The following is a 17827-nucleotide window of genomic DNA, read 5'->3' on the forward strand; positions in this document are numbered from 1 at the left end:
CCTGGCATCTTGGAACACTACATAGATATTTGCTGCTTTAGGATTGAGTCTGAAGTAACAGGTTGCTTGGCTCGTGGACTAGCAAGACTGGAGCTAAATCAGACCTGATTACAACGCAGGCCACACCTGGGTTGAATCAGGAGATTCCAAGAGAAAAGGCAGCAGGAAGTGAGGGGTGGGGAGGGTGTATTCCTGCAGTGAAAGAGTGAAACTGTAGGGAAAAAGGGTCACCTGCAGTGGTTCTTGAGGAAGGGACAGTCCGCGGGGACTGTGCCCAGTTTAAGCCTAGGTGGAAAACTCTCTTTGAGTTTGAGAACTTTGTCAGTGTTAAAAATCCCAGCTCATAAAAAGGGCTATGACTGAAAGACTGTGGAGCCTGCTGAAGGAGCCCTTGTAAAGGGGGGAAAAGAGCAGCCAGGTACCCCCGGCCAGAAGGGCGTGCTTGGGTGGCAGCTGGCCCTGTGACCATCATCTCATTAAATAACAGTTCCCTGGTAACCTCCTTGGGAAACTGGGTGAGATACAAATGCTGATAGCTGTGTAAGAAAGCATGCACCCTGAATAACCCACTGTAACCGGAAACCATGGTTCTAGCTGGAACAACAGTCACCGAACCCGAAAAGCCAAAGTGACAGCAAAAGCACTTGTATACAGTCAGACACACTATGAATGCAGGTGTCCTTCACCTCAAAAGGCCTGTACTACAGATGGGTCCACACCATAACACAAGATCCTCAGTGCTGTGGGAGACATCGATAGTTATGATCCGGTTCTATATATGATCTTCATACCTTTGGCTTTTCTCTACAGTAAAATCAAGCTAGAACATCTCATCCAAAATCCTGTCCCCTTTGGGAACTGTGGGCGAGAACAGTTTCAGCTCCAAATTGGAATTCAAATTCCACAGATTGATTATTTCCATATATATGATAGAGCAGTTCCACATGCTCTGTCTCCACTTTAACAGTGCAGATTAATTCAGGATTAAAATTAGCCAAGTGAAAAGCCACACAAGTCAAAGAAGGAACAACTTCTGCATAATGAAATGCAGTGAGACAGCAAAGAGCATTCTGCAAAGCACAGACAATATAATATATCCTTCATGCTCCTTCCCATATATTTTGCCCCAGTGTACCACTAAGACCAAACTCACTATTTAATACTCCTGCCTCTTGTGCAATAATTAGTTTTTATTTCATGAGGCAGCACTAAATATTTAATTTTAAGATGGTAGCTTTGAGGAGCTTTAAAGATGACCTTGAAATTTCTCCACCCAAAGGTCACAGCAAGTATGTAAAATCCTCAGACAGTTATATAAAGTGTTAATTTCACTGCTTGTTCTTGAATAGGCATAGGATGAGAATGGTAACTAATGAAATTCTTAAAGCATAGTGCAAGATGATGCAGAAGGGCCAGCTGTGCAGTATATTCCTATCTAATTACTTCAACACACCTCATTTTCTATAGCATATTTTTCTTTAGAAAAATTAATCGAAGATGCAAAGCCGTAGTTCAAGGTTACAATTTACAGCATAAAAAAACCCTATTGTGAATACTTAAATTCCAGTTAAATGTGTCTGCATACTGATTTGTTCCAAGAACAAAAAATAACCACATACTGTCATACTTGTCACCTTCCTTCCACCATCTCCCACTCTCCTCCCTCCCCAGTACAAGGCAAAACTATGTCACCAAGCTATCTGGCACCATCCTACTAAACTCACAGCTTGGAGATGACACTTAACTGGCTATGAAGAAAGAATAGTGAGGCCAGCCAATTGCTCCTGCTAAGCTTCCACCAGCTCAGGAATCAGCAGGATGCAATGTGAAGCACTTGCCAGAGGGGTCATGGAACAGTGCACATTTTCCCCAGGCTGTTCTGCTAACATGGCAGGGTTGAAAAGAGATTCACTGGTTTTGTTTTCCTAAAGTGGGGGCTCAGCTTTCAAAAGTTTGGGGAACATGACCCAACTGGCTGCCCAGAGGACTGCTCTACTTCATCCTCAAACATCAGATGTCACCAAAACTGGGTGCATAGATTGATTCCAAATGGTGAGGGCCCCTTTATTGAGAGGTCAGAAATCTGGAGCAGCTTTCCCATCAGCTATTCTTCTTACTAAAGGCTTGTCTTCTCTGCTGTGGCCTCTGATCTTCCGGCAGTTGATTTAGCAGGTCTAGTAAAGACCCACTAAATTGAAGGCTGATCGTACTCCCATTGACCATGGTGTTCCTTGCACTCACGAGGACTAAGGGAAGTCAATGGAAGCATTTCTCCTGTTGACCTCTGTTGCAAGGGGATGTGGATTGCAACTGCTTTAAACACTAAGGAGGGGTATCACCACATAGGAGTGTAAAGGGTTTGTTTATTCAATTAAAACTGGGAAGGGAGGGGAATCTCACTCATACACTCAATCACACTTACAGTGCCAGACAGGATGATAAAGCTAGCAAGAGGCAGTTCATATTGTTTGATTTTCCCAAGTTGACTCCTAAGCTGGTCCGCTGGCCAGGCGATCCGAGCAAAGGGCGTTCTGGGGGGCTCCACTTGATGGTCAACCCACTGTGTCTCTGTCCCTCTCTCCTTTAAGGATCAGCCACATGCAGCCTCTGAGTCTGGGCCTCTTGGGGCCCGTCTGCACTCCCTGCTGGGGGCCGTGTGCATTGTTGTTTACCTCAGGCATTCTTCTGCACTCACTCAGGGAAAGGATAAGGGGTTAACAGACATCACTCTAACAGTTTAGGGAACCAGATAACACCATTAACAGGTGATAAAGAACAACCACCATTTTAACTCTCCCCTTGCTCCTCCTTTGCCTCCAACAACCTCCTTCTGTGGGGCTGCCCCAGAAAAATCAATGTAAAGAACATTGACTCCAGCTACATAATTATCATAGCTGGAATTGCATTTCTTACATCCATTTTCTCTGCCAGTGTAGACCTGGCCTATTAGACTCAATGGCAGAGTCATTTGTGCTTAGATGGGCATGTGATGGGCAAAAGAACCTAGAAAGATACACAGAATTTAGTCTGGTCTAGTGAATAAGGCACTGGATGGGGAACCAGGAGGTCATTTTCAGCTCTGGCACTGATCTGAGCATGTCATCTCACCTCTCTGTGCCACACTTTCATCTCTCTTTTTTCTATTTAATTTATAAACTCTTAGGAGGCAGGGGCTGTCTATGCGTCTAGGATCCCCACTAAAACTGGAGCCTCTAAAATAACAGACAACAAATAAACTACACTATTTCTGACATCTGTTTCAGAAATGAATAAAAATGTTTTGTTTACATTTGTTGCTTTAATATAACAGACTTCTTGTGTGTGTTGTTGTTCCCCCCCTACCCTCGACACCTCCCCTCCTCCAACCTGGACGTGAAGCTTTCTACTTCAGTACTAACACTGAAACCCATATCCATCATTTGCTACAAATCTCACACCGTCAGACTTCAACACGTCTACATGCAACAACAGATCAAATAAGGGATTCATTTCCCATTGGTATCATAAAGAAGATGTTGCGCATAATAAGCTATTACATTCAGAGCACACACACAATGAGAGTTATGTAAAAAAGGTTTTACTAGGCAGCTGCACAGAAGACACTTTATTTTTCACCTGACCTTACTGCCCTGTACAAAGCTGAAAAATATATGAACCACCCATCAGTGCCAAGGAAAGTCATGGAAGCTCCTTCACAGAGGTTTCCTAAAAGAGGCAGGATAACCATCTATCTTGGATGGCATAACACAGCAAATCCTGAATCTTGACAGAGGGTTAGACTAGATGACTCTTGTGGTTCTTTCTAACTCTATGGTTCTATGATTTTGTGATACTTAAATAGCCGTCTCTGTCTTTCAAGGGAAAGAAATGATTTTGCTTTTATTCAACGTTTTACCCTTTCCCCAAAGAAAAATCAAACCTGCCTGTTGCCATTGAATTTGGGGAAGAACGTTATCAGATATTCTGAGAACCGCTAAGCATAAAGTTGGTACTAAAGAAGCTATTTAATTAACCACTCTGGGTATGTCTACACTACCCCACTAGTTCGAACTAGGGGGGTAATGTATGCATACCGAACTTGCTAATGAAGCCCGGGATTTGAATTTCCCGGGCTTCATTAGCATAAAGCCGGCGCCGCCATTTTTAAAAGCCGGCTACACGCGGCACGGACTAGATAGTTCGGATTAGGCTTCCTAATCCGAACTATCTAGTCTGTGCCGCGTGTAGCCGCGCGGCACGGGGTTCGCACTAGCCGACTTTTAAAAATGGCAGCGCCGGCTTTATGCTAATGAAGCCCGGGAAATTCAAATCCCGGACTTCATTAGCAAGTTTGGTATGCATACATTACCCCCCTAGTTTGAACTAGGGGGGTAGTGTAGACATACCCTCTGCTATTACTCAGTGAACTCAGGAGCATACAAGTATAGTGCTATTGCCTCTTTTCCCAGTTTTCAGAAGAGATGTGCCAATGAGACAATCTTCTGATCTTAATATGGATTAGATTTGTTTGAGGATTTATGTCTGATCATGAATGCAGTATAAAGGCTAGGTTACACTGTTGCATTACAACCAGAGCAGTCACACCAATGCAGCTCTGCCGCTGTAGCACATCTGGTGAAGACACACTGTGCCGACAGGAGAGTGTTGTCCTGTTGGCATAATGACTCCATGTCAAAAAGAGGAGGAAGCCACATTGGTTGGAGCAATAGCGTGGGTAGTGCTTAGACTGATATAACTTCTCCACTCACAAGTTGGTGGCTTTTTCACACCCTCGAGTGACATCATTTACATTGCCTTAAGCAATAATGTAGATACAATTCATTTCAACAGAGCTAACATCTCATGTGCTGTTTTCATGAGAGTTAGAATGCATCCAAAACAAAACCCTTTAATATATCCTGTCTAGTTTCAAGTCTTCCCCAGCAGCAAAACTGCAGCAATAGATTTGGATTGGAGATTTAAATCTAGTTCCTCTCACCACGATGACCTAAGGAAAATGTGCAGTGTAGACTCCAGAGTTTGGCCAGTCTGCTGTTCTTAGAAGGATAACTACAAAGTTGTGGCTAAAACCACACACAGCCACCTCGAACAGTGAAATGGAGAAGTCATTATCCATTTTACTGAGAGCACAACTCAATTTCCCATACAATGAGCAGTCCTGTGCTACCTTAGATTTATTAGGTCATGAGCTTTTATGGGGAAAACCCACTTCAGAGGAGTTGCAGTCGAAATTACTCACAGAAGCTCATGACCATAGTTCCCACTAAGGTGTGTACCTGCATAGCCCTGAACAAAAAACAAAAACAAAATCTTCCCCTGCCACCTCCTCTGGAAAGCTACCCAGAAGCACTCACACAGCAGGAAGCCGTTCCAACGGCCACACCAGTTGCTGGGACAGGCCACATGGAAGTGGGGTGGGGTCTGCTCCGGCTGCTGGGAATGCAACCTGTCATATGGCAGAAGGTTCTACTCTGGTGGCCGGGAACATGTGTGTGTGTTAATAAACCAGGTGCCATGGTGGCACACATCTAAATCAAGGAACATGACCTCAATATTGGTGCACAAGCCAAAACTCGGCTCGCAGTTGGAAAATCTTAGAGGGAACACTGCTTATGACCTAATAAATTTGTTGGTCTCTAAGGTGCCACAGGACTGCTTGTTGTTTTTACAGTTAAAGACTACCACAGCTGCCCCGAGACTTTCTCCCATCCAAGTTTGTTTCTGTGCTTTAAAGTGAGCAAACCTACATAAGAACAGCTATACTGGGTCAGACCAAAGGTCCATCTAGCCCAGTATCCTGTCTGCCAACAGTGGCCAATACCAGATACCCCAGAGGGAGTGAACAGAAACAGGTAATCATCATGTGATCCCTCTCCTATCATCCATTTCCAGTCCCTGACAAATAGAGGATAAGGACACTGTTCCTACCCATTCTGACTAATAAGTATTGATGGACCTAACCTCCATGAATATATCTAGGTTTTTTTTTAACCTTGGTCTTCACACCATCTAGACCTAAATGCCAACTATGCTTCATGTACTAGGGTCTTGGATGTTAAGCGATGAAGCTTTGTCCTAGCTAATGGTTCAGTATTGTGTGATCCTTTGCAAAGAATGCGCTACATTGAAATATGTTTTGTAAATGCATGTGGATTTGAAAGGACATAACTGCTGTTGACGTCATTTAGAAGAGATTTTCCAAGATGGTTGCTGATGTACATAAAGTAGAAGTGAAACAGTTCGTATACCTTTCAGGAAGTTCATGTTACTCCCCCTCTGAAGGATGGTATTTTACAATAGCATAACTAAAATTTCCAATCCACAGTTAATTGAAATCATTATGCTGTCAGGATGTTTCATAATATTAACAGTGAATTGATAGACCTTTTATATTACTACTCCAAAATTCATCTCCAAAGGATTCATTTCCAAAGTACTGCTCTAATTAATACAATACCAAATCTATTGATAAAGGATTTTTTTTTATTTGTATAAAAGTTGTTTTCTCCCATACCTTTTCTCCATAGGACTGCAGGCCAACCTAGTTAAATTTGGTGGAACACAATCTAGCAAAGACCATGAAACAGTGAAAATACCATTTGTTCAGTTTTCTCCCCTTCTACTGATAAAGTTTGCTTTCAGTTCAGAGATCCCTTTGCGTTTCTAGATGACTTATCTATATAATGGAGTGTTTCAGGACTTCACTACAGTTACAGTCATGTATGCGCCAATGGGTGTTTATTCATCTGTTCCATACTGTATTGTTCTTACTTAACTCTTACATAGCACATTTAACTCAAACATGAGCATGCTTTATGGAAATGACTCCATATTACTGATGAGGTCGTGGAAGCATGGAAGTCAATTGCTAAGGTCTTACATAAAGTTTGTGCCTGAGTGGAGGAAATCAGCTAGGTCACCAAACTCAGTAGTGTGCTCTAGGTGCCAGACAGCGGTATCTTGCTATAGATAAAAGCGAGGGAAAGTTGTGGTGAGTAAGCAATCTTTCAGGAGTGGTCACTACACTGTTCCTTAACATTTAAGCTTTTGAATCTGAAGATATATTTTTATGGTCTTCAATTTTAGGACTCAATAGTGCTCCCCTTGAAGTCAATGGAAGATATATTTGGCCCCAAACCAGGGTTCACTTCTGTTTCTTTATAATGTAACATATTAGTAAGGTTATCATGAACACTGGAAACTTTGGGAATATCTTTCACACTGATCAACTAGGTTCTATGTTGGTGAGTCCGTGTAGTATTTATGTAGACAAGGTTTCAATGCAAAAGTGGAGCTGAAGACAGCAGGAAAACTATATGGAAGTCATGCAAAACAATCTTCCTTGACTTATTAATTGGCTCACTCTTAATTCTTACTGAAATCTGGAAGAGAGTCAATTCTATGCCTCCTTTGGGAATTTTGCCACAAACTAAAATGGCTTCCAACATCAGTTATAATTAAAGCTGGGAAATGAGCAGTCCAAAGTCTGTCCTGTGATGTGTCTGAAGTCGTGCATCTGAGAAAAGAACTGGGTGATTTGTTTGAAGTTTCCGAATGTGATGCGCTAGCATCACTTTTCTGTCTTGTGATTGCAGCTCATACAGTAAGTTACTTTGAATTCAACTGTAGGAGACCATCACCATAGTCTGAATCATAAGAATAATAAGAGGCCAATATGGTCCCATCAGGAGTTCATTAATGACCTGAAAATCAAAAGGGGATCCTATAAAAAGGAGAAATGCAGAAACAGCTGAGGAGTACAAAATAATAGCACCTCACATTACAGATGGCTTCAAGATGGGAAGGGTTGTAAACACTTTGGAGGACAAGATGAAAATTCAAGATTACTATGACCAAGTAGAGAATTAGTTTGAAATCAACAAGATTAAATTCAATAAATACAAGAATAAAGTACTTAGGAAGGAATAGTAAAATGCACAATTTCAAAATGAGGAATAATTGCCCAGGTAGTAGACTCCTCAAAGGAAGCTCGGGGTTTGAATGGATCACATGAAGAATACTGGTCAACAATGTGATAGAGTACCTTAAAAGATTAGTGCTCTGGGAGAGCTGTAAGATAATTGTCTACTCTGCCTTCATGAGGCCACAGCTAAGTAATTTATTCAATTCTGAGCACTGAACTTTAAGAAAGATGTAGATGAACTGGAGAGAATCCAGGGGAGAGCAACAACATATATATGTATATAGGAAGTTTACAAAACCCTGACCTATGAGCAATGCTTAAAGAACAATGGACATGTTTAGACTTGAGAAAAGAAGATGGACGACCTGATGACAGTTTTAAAAAATGTTAAGGGCTTGTTATAAAGATGACTATAACAGATTGTTTTCCATATGTCCAAGAAATAATGGGCTTAATCTGCAGCAAGGGAGACTTAGATGAGATATTAGGAAAAACTTTCTAACTATAGGGATAGCGAGTTTTGGAACAGGCTTCCAAAAGAGGTTAAGAGTCCCCATAACTGGAGGTGTTTAAGAACAGGTTGGACAAACATCTGTTAGGGGTGATTTTGGTTTACCTCTTGACTTCCTATCTGTCCCAGCACAGGAGGTTGGATGTGATGACTTTTTATAGTCCCTTCCAGTCCCTACATTTCTCTCGTCACCTAATTTGTTGTTGAAAATGGGACCATTACGGAGATGGAACTGTCAGTGAAAAGGGAGGAAAGCTATTTAGACAGTCACTATGGAACATATGGATGGTATTTTACAGAGACTATAAAGCAATTAACTATACAAAGCAGTGAGCCAAATGCTACTCTAAGTTCCAACTAAACACACTGACGTCAATATGCCCAATGTGGAGAACTTACCCCAGAAATTCCAACTCACAACAGTGCTGATGGCGCAGCAAATTCCATTGTCACAACTTTCAGAGAGAGAGTTGTGTTAGTCTGTTACAGCAAAAACAATATGGAGTCCAGTGGCACTTTAAAGGTCATCGGATTCTTTGTTGCTTTAATTGTCACTAGTGCAACACGAAGTAAGGATTACAACTATACGAAATACTCACATTTATGGGTACATTTTTCAGACACAATAAAGCCTTGGATCTAAAGACAACAATGATACAATATTGCCCAAAGGGGAAAATTAGCTGCAGCATATTGTCTGGTAATAAAGCCCAATGGAAATGTGATTGGCTAAAGATATTTTTTCACTGTAAGGTTCATTGTTTCTTAAAACTGCTGTTGCTGTCTCAACCAGTGTGCAATTCACTGTTACTGCTTACGTAGTAGGTGTATGACTGTAGCACTTATTAATTAATATGCTAAGCCTAGTGTGTTTGAAGAAACCCAATAGTTGTCCAGGTCACAGTGTTCTAGGACTGCAAGTACTGGACTCTGACAGGTTTTTGCATCAGTTGCCAGTCATTATTCTGGTATTTTCTACTCTCCATTTTGGAGGCAATAATTTTGCCTAACTTTGGTCATGTAACTATTATCAATGGGCTGATAGGTAAAAAAAATATGTATGTGCCTATAAAAATGAAGTACATTCTTATAAACTGGCATCCAAAACTGATGGAATTTTGACATGACACCAAAGAATGAAACATCCTGGGTTATAGAATTATAGCATCATAAGATACTAGAACTGGAAGGGACCTTGACAGGTCATTGAGTCCAGTCCCCTAGCCTCACGGGGTAGGAGCTAGAAATACAGTATATAGAATTACAGAACCTAAATTTTTTTTTCCATTTTAGATTCCCTCATTTCCTATTTGTTCAGAAGTTGCCTTTGATTTTCAGCAGCATTATAAATAGGTCATGTTGACCCATTCAAATTCCCACAGATGTTATCAGGCAAATACATTATAATGTTGTCGGCCTAAGAACAGAGTAGCTAGGAAGTAATTGAGAATAGGCAAGAAATACAAACTCCATCCAAATAAGAAAGCCAAGACTAATATTGTAACATTCACAAAATTTAGCAGACAAGCTCAGAAGCATTTCCTGTATGTATATTGTATATCATAGACTTAGAAAACATAAATGTTCACCTTTATTTTTGTCTAATGGTAAATAATTGGAGGGTTCTCATTGGAGTAAGCAGTAATTAATTTCACTTCCTTAAATGGTGGCATTTTATCTGTAATGTCTGACCTACATTAGAATTACAACCATGGCAATTAGCTTAAGTACAACATAATTTAATTTGACATGTCTGTGGCTTTAACACAGTGCAGGGGAACATGCTTAACATCACATTTATAGAAGAAAATAGTATGATGTAGGTACACCTAGCTGGCAAATTAGGTCATCTCCCTTATAAGTTCTCATTGTTTAGCTTAAAGAATATAATGTTTGTTGCACCTACTCTGAAACTATGCCCCTTACCTTTATTATGCAGAGTACAACATAAGAGAAACCCAGATTCATAATGTAGAGAAATTGAAGGGAATCCCTCCCAGCTGACGTAGAGATGATAATTGTCTGTGTCAGTCTAGCTGGGTTGGTTTGTGATATCAGTCGCCACAGTAACAGAAATCCAAAATCACTGCAAGGGAAGACTGCAGTCTACAAGTAGTCACAAGGAGCATCTCAGTCACTGATAGTTCAGAGTAACTTAGACTGAAATAATACTTCTGTTCCCAGAGGGATTTACCCAGCCCAACAGCAACACACAGCAGAAGACAATGTATGGGGGAAGTCTTTTCTGCTACTGTACTTTCGATAAACAGCAGGCTTAACTTTGTAGGGCTTTCAAGACATGAGTCAGTCTCTCACACACACACACGATTTAAAGAGACGTTTATGATTATCTGCAAACAATTTGCAGATATGCCCCAAAAAATTTACACTAAATGTCAGTCAATGAGTGACACAAACAATAGCAGCAACGCACAATGTAGTATCAAGATGCCACAATATAAATTACACATCATCACCATACTGCTTTGCAATATCAGGACACAATCCTATAGTACAGAAATACACCCTGGATTCCTCCTACCATTAATATCACACAACTGTGATTGCATTATTAAAATCTGAACAGACCTGGAAATATCTGAACAGTCACCTTATTCATCACATCTGCAACAAGGGAAACATTTTCCTTCTTTTGGAATGAACTTAAATATTAACAGGCACATGATTAATTGAATTTTTATGAAAACACCAAGATGATCTTGGATTTTGGTGATGATAGCTTAACAAATTCAGGTTGACATGAAGTGCATTAGATTTATTCTGAGAACAGTCATGTTGGTTTCCCACTCTGGTGGAGTGTTTTAAAACAGACTCCCTAAACACCACTGTGACTTCAGCTGCAGATAAATGGAAATAAATTAGTCTACAAGTGAGTAAGAAATCAGAGTAAAAGCGACTGAGCCAATTTGCTTTTAATTAGCCTTACATGGCCTTCCTTTCCTTATGTTCCTCAACTCCCTCCCCATCTTTGTAAACCTTCAGGGAAAACAACAATAAATGCCCTTAAGCTTTTACATATTACTCCTCTCTAACAGAAAGACTGAAAAGCCTTTTCAACCTCAATACTTCTAATATAGTTAGCAGGATTCAAAATTTACAATCTAAATATATCCCTTGTAAGAAATATCCACTAATTTTAACAGACCATAAAAAGGGGCAGTTGCCCACTATTGTACTTCTGGGCTATCATTTCATTGAATGCTTAAAGGCAGATTCTTAGGCTATTTTAGTTTTTACTTATACTGGCACTACACAAGGCCATTCTCTTACATTAGTACTAAAGGAGAGCAAATGCAGCACAACATTCTGAAGATGTAACAAAGTACAGTAGATTGCTGCATTTATATGAAGGTACACCTCTCCATTACAGAGCTGCAGTCTTGGGTTTACTCATTACGCGAATATATAATACCCAAGAGGGGTCCTGCTGCCCCCTCTGCCCTACAGCGCACATACAACTCTCAAGTCAGGCAAACAGAAGTTATGTGCAAGACAGGAAGAGAACAACTAAAAAAATTCACTCATGTTGCATGCATGAGATTCATGGACAAAATGAAAAGGAAAATGCATATGGACTCCAGCTCTGCAGTAGGTATTATCATGTTTTCCATTGGCGAGGTCAGTGGGGATAAACATGTCTCCACAGTTGCGAGCACACAGGACCAGCAGTGAAGTTGTTCAGCTATTGCCTCAAGGTCAAATACAAACATCATTCATGCACACTCACTTAGTGTATATGGGAGTCATTGCTGCCATACAGATCGATGGCTGTTGCTTTATCTCTGTGCCATTTCCTCTTCTCATTCTTCAAAACATTGACCCACATGGGAGGGATAGGTGGGTAGGAGAATCATGCAGCATTAGTCCTCCTGTCCACAAGGATGAATCTCTGATTGCCACAAACCCCTCTGACTGGGCTGTGTGAGCCAATCCTGTTCCCTAACCGTACTCTTGAATAAGTCTGTCTGACTCACCCACTAGTGAAGCTTAGTTGTGCTGTGAAAGACTGAAGCACAAAACTAAAATAAATCCCTAAATACTCCTAAAGGTGTCTTGCAACGGAAGCCATACATATTTTAATACATGTATTTTGCATTAAGGATTATGGGAATAGAGTCAGGGATTCAGCATAACTAGTTCTAAATGTTCAAAAAGCACAAGTCAGCTTCACCCCACCCTCCCAAAACAGACAAGGGTAGGAATGGATGGAAGGGGGAGGATTTTATTTCTTTTGTTTTGGGAGATACTTTTGCGGGTATTGATCTATTTGTAATTTTACATTAAAAATTATGATCTGATAAAGTAAAAGAGGAGGAGATGGTGGGAAAACAACCCTTTCAAGAACAAAGAGTAAGACTGGAGGGAGGATGTGTATTCAAAAATTCCGCAGGAAATGTTTTATATATGCAGTCCCTCATTAAAAAGAGATTGCACGCTGGGGAATTGGACAGTAGGAGTTTGTGCAGTAGAAGGTGTTAGGATGGTTGTTAAAAAAAGAGCCAGCCTTACTTCAGGGTCATAATGTAAGCCATTTCAATCAACATGATATGAGGAACACAAACTGGGACAGCTTCGGTACAGGAAAGTTGTCTCTCTACAGTCTACTGGAATTCTTTGAGCACGTCATGACTGTTGACTTCCGTGAGCCTTATGTGGCTAACAGACATGGAAGCGTCTGCCTTATAAATCAGCTCAGGTTGCTATCCTGTCTTTTGTCTCAGCCTATCTTCCTCAGCTACACTATAAATACTTATCACAGTGACGAGTCCATTCAGTCAAGGTCTCACTTGGAAGCAATTACAGCACATCTTCTCAACCACCTTCCCTTTCATTATGGCTGGGATGGGGCACATCCCAACATTTTTCTCTTGCTGTAACAGGGTTTCCTTTATGGAAAAGGCTAAGAATCACTGGTTTACAGGATCAGATCCAAAGTCCCCTGGCTCTAGGACCCATTGAGCAATATTTCACAAATGGGCTTTAGCAATATCTAGATGGTTATTTGATAGCTTCTGTGCTACTCTGGAAAACTGGGGAATGAATGATAGAATTCTGTTGAAATCAGAATGGACGAGCCAGTGTTGCTGAAAAGTGGGACAGTTCTGGGGGAGTTTCTGCCTCTCTTCTGAACCAGGTACCCAAGGCAGCTGCAAAGCTTTTAACTTCTAATTTTCTAACTTGTGCAATTGATGTTGAAACCTTACACCCAAAGGGTATGTCTACACTACCACCCTAGTTCAAACTAGGGTGGTTAATGTAATAATTCGAAGTTGCAAATGAAGCCTGGGATTTAAATATCCCGGGCTTCATTTGCATCTTGCCGGGCGCCGCCATTTTTAAATCCCCGTTAGTGCGGACTGCTACACGCGGCACGGAGTAGGTAGTTCGAATTAGGCTTTCTAATTCGAACTACCGTTACTCCTCGTGGTAGTGTAGACATACCCAAACTGTCACATTCGATGCATCAACAGCTCCTGAACTCATTTAAAAGTAAGTTTTTCATAAAATACTAATTTTTTTAGAAAAATGACATCTCAGTGAGCCAAGCTTATGCCTTATGTGGCCCGACATGAATGAGATATTAACCTTCCTCAAAAGATTGGTTTCTAATGTAAAAGAATAATCTATTGCTGCACTATCAAATGTCAATATAATAAATCCAAGTTTCAGGGAGTTGCAAAATTTAATTCAGCTCTGATTTCAGAAGAATACTGCTTCTAATAACTCTGTCACACTGGGAATTTGTTTTCCCAGGCTAGGTCACTCATTCTTGTCCTAGTGAGATGGCAATATTTTACATTAGTTTTGTTAACTGCATCACCGGAAGGATCTTTACACAGTAAGTTTATAGTTTTTCTGCATGGCAGGATCCAGCTTTATAATTCTAATTCAGGGTCATTCGGGTACTTCTATTAGAAATGGGGCTACTCATGTGAGCAGCTCTCAGCTAGTTGTACTGTAAGAAAACCCCAGGACAAATGAGTGAAAGAGAAGGAAGTCTTACACAGGCAGTTTTATTCTCTTGCGGAAATAGAACAGACGTGGTTTTGGATATGGAAAAGAACTGCATCATTAAAAAATAGGTCTATCATCTCAAAAGCCATCAGCTATGAGGACACCATGAGCAACTAGTGTTGATGCCCAAGGCATTTTCCAAAAGGGGAGTACATAATGAGTCTAATGGATTGAATGGCAAGGAAAAATTCATATTGTTTATCTGTCTGTGTGTATCGGCCCCAGACAGAAGATGAAAAGCAGAAGTGCATAACAAAAACAGTAGGAAGAGGAGCCTGAAATGAGGTAGGAGAATATTTTGGAACACAGAAACAGGCATTCTGCAATTCTTAGTTCTGGACATTAAATACTTCTAATATTTATATAGCATTTTTCATTCATAAATCTCAAAGTGCTTTACACACCCAGGAAATTACCTTTATTCCTATATTTCCAGAAAAGGAAAATGAGGGACAACAGTTAAATTCCTTGCTCAGGGTCACCAAAGTCAGTGGCAGTGGTGAGAAATAATTTCTGACTCCTGGAGGTGGCCAGCACCCTGGACCCTTTAAAATGCTTATGGAGCACCATACAGCACACTCTGAGTGGTTCGGAGGGCTGCCAAGGTGACAGTGAGAGGCCGCGGCATTGCACTCTCTGGATAACCCTGAGGGCTGAATCCACAGCTCCATTAGCCGGAAACCCTGACACCTCCCACCTCCTCACACCATCCAAATCCCTGCCACAACCCGGAATCTCCTCCCATACTCCAAAACCCTCAGTCCCAGCCCGGAGCTTGTACCCCCTCCTGCATCCTAACCTGAGTGAGCGTGGGGGAGAGCAAGTCACGAAGTGAGTGGGGATGGAGTGAGCAGGGCAGGACCTTGGAGAAGGGTGTTTGGGTTTGTATGGTTAGACAGTTGGCAACCCTAAGTAAGAATTAGCCTGATAAGTCCAATTTGCCTCTAAAAATTTTTGTTACTGCAACGGGCTTTCGAGTTTTCCAAAAATGCAGCTCAACAGGCCTTGAAATCAAGTCTGTGGCACAAAGCAACCAAATCGCAGTAATGGAAATAGGTCCAGGCCTTAAGAATCTGTGACAATGAATATAATGGAACCAGAAAGATTCAATTTTGTATTTTTGAAAGTAAGCAAGCAAACAACCATATTAAGAAACCTAGTGCTGGATTCATCTTACTGTATCTATTCCTGGTTTCCAAGCACTCCAAATCATTTTTATTATTTTTTAATTAAGTGGATTTCAAAAAAGCTTACGTAGAAATTGAGTTCTGTCTACATGACTCAGAGCAGACATTTGGATTTGTCTAATATAGTTAGAGAAGCAGAACCGATCAGACTAAGTTCTGTTTACATGGGGTTGCTTTAGCTGCAGCACAGAGTACTCAGGTCTGCTCTGCCATGCTAATGACACCATAATAAATATAGCCCCACTGACCTGATGCCTTTGCTTGCTACTCAACTGTAATCCAAATGGGTAGTTTGAAGCTGTAAGTCACAGGCTCCACCCATGTTCCCGCTATTCTTTTCCATCCATGTGCAGAATAATTTTGTTTGTACCAAGACATGTGAATGTGCACCACCACTAGAAACAAAAAGCTAGCTCTGGGTGCTCTGTTAACCATCTCGGTAGCATTTAAATTTCACCCAGCTTACGGGGACCATTAGGCTCCATGCATTCTCCCAACTTCTCCCTCGACAAACCCCTCCCTGGTCACCCCCAATAATTCTCTCTCTCCTGAAGAAAGTTTAGCTCTAAAGTAAAAGTAATTTGAAAGTGTCAAGTACATTTAAACAAGATCTCTCCAACCCTGATTCTTTCTTTCATCCACCTTAGCAATGCTATCAATTAATATAGCTTTACTCCCCAACATCCATTGTTAAAATGCAGAATACATCCACTGGGAAAGATTAATAGATTCATCCAGTTTAGAATTCTGTTAGTAACATTTTACCTGCCTCGACTCAAAAGAACAACAGTAATGACACCAGAATTTTTTGTACATAAAAAACAAACAGGATGGAAGATATAAATTGTATTGTGTGGCTAGAAAAGACATGTAAATAAAAAGAACTTGAGTATATCTACGAGATGTAAAGATGAAATATATATTCCTGTTTGAAATGGGGAAAGAGAAAAAACACAGTGATATGCTCTCCAGCATTCAGAAGACATATGTTGGTCTTAAATGGACTGGCAAACACTACAGAATCATTTTTTTCATAGATAATAGCAAAAATATAATGTAAGCCATGAATTGCTAGATAAATCACAATGCTCCTATCTGCCTTGTGTCTGGTTCGCTACAGTATCACATTTTGTACATCAGGGCAATCTGATGGCTGGATACCCATGTTGACTCCTCAGTGAAGCCTAAGAAGTCATTTTTGTAAGGCTTTCACGTGACTGATGTGAGTAATCCTATGTTATGAGACAACAGGAATCACATGTGCATCTGACGGCGAGGAGAAGGGGAACCCTTGATAAAGGTACATGTCTTCCATTTCACTCAGTTTCCATCTGAGGACTACATGTCCACATATTTAGTGCTCCTCCTTTAACTGCATGATTTTCGACACCAAGCTGTATTTCACCCAGCTTACGGGGACCATTAGGCTCCACGCACTCCCAACACCACTGTAACACTGACAGACCTCGGTTGTCTGCAGACAGAAATTAATCTGGGATCCTTGGAGTTTACTGTATGAGCCTCTATGGCACCAGTTAGTTATTAGGTAAGGCTGTAGATGTAGCGCAAACTCATCATTCTCCCTGTAAGTGGTTCCAGTGCAACCAGATGGGACAGTACAGCACACACCCAGAAGATGTGTGTGGGTTACACCTAGAAGGTCTTTTTATTCTTTGGGGGTCGGAGGGAAGACGGAAGGAGAGAGGATGCAAAAAGCTCATCAGCTAGGCTCACATCTAGGACACAGTGATTATGAATTTGTATACATTTAGCACATTTACATTCAGTGCTACCTAGAGGGTTACAGCCTCTCACAAGCATGACAGTACCAATGCATTCATTCCATATCCTGCCAGCCCAATCCCAACTAATTTAGTGGGCCCCATCCCAGCTGGTGTTCCTGCACTTGTGGAAAGTCTTCTTCACTACTCAGGCTATGTCTACATTATAGCCTTTTTGCAGAAAAGCATATGCAAATGAGGCTAAGTGTGGAATACTGCCGTGCCTCATTTGCATAATTAATGAGCGCCCATTTTGCGCAAGAGGCCCATTTTGTGCAACATGTCCACTTATAGGTGTAGCCAAGTTTCCTGCAGTCCCATAGCATTTGTTTATAGCCCCCAGTCCTGGCTTTCAGTGTTCGGTGTTGTTATTTAGCTCTAATTGACC

General features: G+C 41.0%; 1 protein-coding gene across 20 annotated transcripts in view; it reads right to left on the reverse strand.

Moving 5' to 3' along the window:
* Positions 1–17827, reverse strand: part of KCNMA1 (potassium calcium-activated channel subfamily M alpha 1) — a 755813-nt gene that overhangs the window by 508297 nt on the left and 229689 nt on the right. The gene's annotated exons all lie outside the window — the stretch shown is intronic.

Source organism: Pelodiscus sinensis, chromosome 8, assembly GCF_052426305.1.
Source record: "Pelodiscus sinensis isolate ZL-2025 chromosome 8, ASM5242630v1, whole genome shotgun sequence".
Taxonomy (NCBI): Eukaryota; Metazoa; Chordata; order Testudines; family Trionychidae; genus Pelodiscus; species Pelodiscus sinensis.